Raw genomic sequence first — 3234 nt, 5'->3', positions numbered from 1 at the left:
AATATCCCTATATTTTTATTTGGGTAATAGTGGATATAGTCCTTACCAAAGATGATGCATTATATGATGCAGTTGTGTCTTTGAACTTGAATTTGTGCCAAATTTGTCTATAGAACCATTGAAAGACCTCTAATAAACGGTTTGCTTTGTATCTACCACCTCAATGTCTTGTGTGTCTAAAGTATTTTGTTCTTGCTTGATAATGTGATTTTTCCATGCCTTGGGTTGACCAGATAGATAGAGATCCATATTTCTTGATAAAATATAGAGCATGGTTGTATAAAATATGCTACATAGTTAACAAATAAAGGAAGTCAATTAAAAAACCTTCTATGACTTAGACAATAAAGAGACATACATATGCAAACTTCTTATCATATAGTGTTAGTAAGTGAACTGTTGATTACCCCAAGCTTCTGTCATTGCATTTAAAAAAAGGTTCAATTGGTTTTTGAAGTATTTGAGATCATCATAATTCCACTCAGTTTTATCACAATAAAAGAATACTTTGTCTAGTATTTCCCAAACATTGGCTTTTCTATTACGAGCTTGTCCATTATCAACATGATTCTTAACTGCATTATGTAGGGACTTCCACTGATTATATCTAATAGTTGAGCCACCATTCGTAGAGTTTATCTTACCAAGTCTCCCATGAAAGCCTAGGAACCTTCTAGCCTTCACTCCACCAATGGATGGCTTTTTGAGGACACAATTGCCATCCTTAGACTTTTGAAGGTATGGTTCAATAACAACATTACCACAATGCAGACCAATTGCAGATAAGACTTTTTCAATCTTTGTTATAACATCTGTTCTAGCTGATATAATGGCTTAAGCTTCCATGAAAATCCTATATAAAGATAAACACACTTTTCAATTATCCTACAAAGCGCACAAAGTGTACATATATGGGCATTTACTAAAGGAATGATTTGCGGAATTCTATATTTCACACTACATATCGCATTTCACTGCATTCTTCATCATTGCAAGAGCCAAGATATCTGTTGTTGCTGAGAGTCGTTGCATTTTTATTTTTCAATCCTCTCAAGGGGAAGAATCTTAGACAAGAGAAGGTTTCTTAAGTTCCTCATGCCACCCCCATTTGTGGGGAGGGGAAAAGGTTTATTAGGGCGGCGATGTGCCTGAAAAAACGAGCACGGCGGAGGGGGATCACCCTAAGCAAGGGAGAGAGGTCGAAGGCATCCCTCCTTCCACTAGATTCAAAATTTTATTTTTGCTATATGCTAAATCTACCTAGCCATCATAAGAACACAATTTTCTACTTCTCAAATATTTCTATCATAATCCAATATAGCCCTATACCCCAAACCACCCTAGACCCTAAACCCTAATTTTGAGACCTAAAATGGGCCTGACACTAAGGCTATACATTGCTCTAAATAAATCACGTGTTTGTATTGATTGGTAGTCCAATGATATTACCCCTTCCAATTTCTTGAGTTTAACTCTATGGATGGAGACATGCAATATATGCAAGGAGATCTGAAGTTGGCTCCTTTTGATACATTGTACATACATTTAAATATCTTTAAGTCATCAGCTATGTGCCACTCAATCTTATAGTTTCCAAATCCTTCAACAAATAGCTCTTCTCCTGCTTGTTGTCTCTAAATAACATCAGGTATTGGTGTTCGATGAAAAACCCAATACAATATATCAAAATCCTCTATATCTACTTCAAATGCTCCTAGCCACTAGATGTGTTCCGATTGAACACTAAGTGACATTGAGTGATTGCAATGATCTGATGAAAGTGCTCTATTCATTAAGGTAATAGAGACACTCTCTAGTTTTGTGCATTTCAAAATCTCACTTTCATCAAGTTTAACTACAAATCTAGCCACTTCTTGTGCCTCTTCTAGTGACAAGTCAGAGAATCTAATCATTAAACATTGTAGGGTGGGAAAGTCAAGGAAAATATTGTTAAATTCATTGAATACAACTTCCTTTTTCTTGCCCTTGAAGCTAGCCTTGATATGGAAAGGCTTACCCAAAATCTCCATCACTTTGTTATTCACTCTTTGTCTGAAATTCTAACTATAGATGGCCTTAGAAGTATGCAATTGTGCACTTGTCATTGCTTCATATTTGATTGTAAAATCTCGAAAACTTGTATAGAAGCATCTCAACTAATACCAATATTATCTAGTGTCTTCTGCAGTAACTCACTATCCAAAGGATAATCCTTTATAAATGAATCCAAGCATTGATTCTTTGCTCTTTTAAATTTATTTTTTTCCAAAATATCTTTTGAAACTATTGAATGAAGAAGATGTTAATAAAACTAAGATGCTTGTAAAGAATCTCTTTCACTTGCATTCGGTTGAAGAAGAGACCTAAACAAAATCAACATAACAAATCAATATAATTAATTATAAACAAAGCCATATTTAATATTTTGAAAGTGAAAAAAATGTATCTTGCTACTTGGATTCTTTTACTACGACCACCACCTCCTCATCTGAGATAACTTTCAATATTTTTAAGTGTCTTTTGTTGATTTAGAAGGCCTAAAATAGTTTGCTTTTGTTGATAAGAATTGATGCATTTCTCCAACGAATGAATCCTCTGTTGATAGCCCTCTAGCTTTGCAGTAACTTGTTGTTATGTTTTGATAAAATATGTTTTCTCCAATTTGAGGACATCCTTTTCTGCAACCAAGTTAAGTGTATAACCTAGAAACCCATTATAACCATCACCAATGAACCTAAACAATGAAGAGCTATTATAGAAAGGCAGAGTGATATTTTTGTTAGGATCTTTGGGATATAGCTTCCCATCCAACCAAAGATCAAGATTTTTCTTTCCTTCGAACTTGAGTATATGTTTTATAGACTCTACAATAGTAATGGGTTTTGTTCTCTTCCTTATTGGTTCATACTCACTATCCAACTCAATATGAAGATGATAGAGAGGTCTTTTACTAGAGCTACAGAGATCGTTGGATGATTGATTCATAGCTAAGGATGTGATTAGAAGATTGGATTGAAATACTATGCAAATTAGAAATAGGAAGGAAAATAAAGAAGAAACTAGTAAGGATCAAAAAGAAAGAAGAGAGTGAGAATGGAGGGGAGTAATCAAATGTTGAAAAAAATTCAAATTGAATATTAGTTTTCACTTTAATGAGGATGAGAAGATCTTCATTATGACAAACTTTGTCACCTTTATAGTGACCTAGATTTCTAGGTTTGATGTGACCACCAT

General features: G+C 34.2%; 1 pseudogene; it reads right to left on the bottom strand.

Annotated features, from left to right (window-relative positions):
- Positions 1-853: 853 nt before the first annotated feature.
- Positions 854-1025, bottom strand: LOC148038464 (5.8S ribosomal RNA; annotated as a pseudogene).
- Between the last annotated feature and the right edge of the window lie 2209 nt (positions 1026-3234).

Source organism: Lygodium microphyllum, chromosome 3 (genome assembly GCF_053477565.2).
Source record: "Lygodium microphyllum isolate KBCC chromosome 3, Lygodium_microphyllum_v1.1.10, whole genome shotgun sequence".
Lineage (NCBI taxonomy): Eukaryota > Viridiplantae > Streptophyta > Polypodiopsida > Schizaeales > Lygodiaceae > Lygodium > Lygodium microphyllum.
Note: the sequence above shows the minus strand (reverse complement) of the source record. Positions and strands in the feature narration are given on the sequence as shown.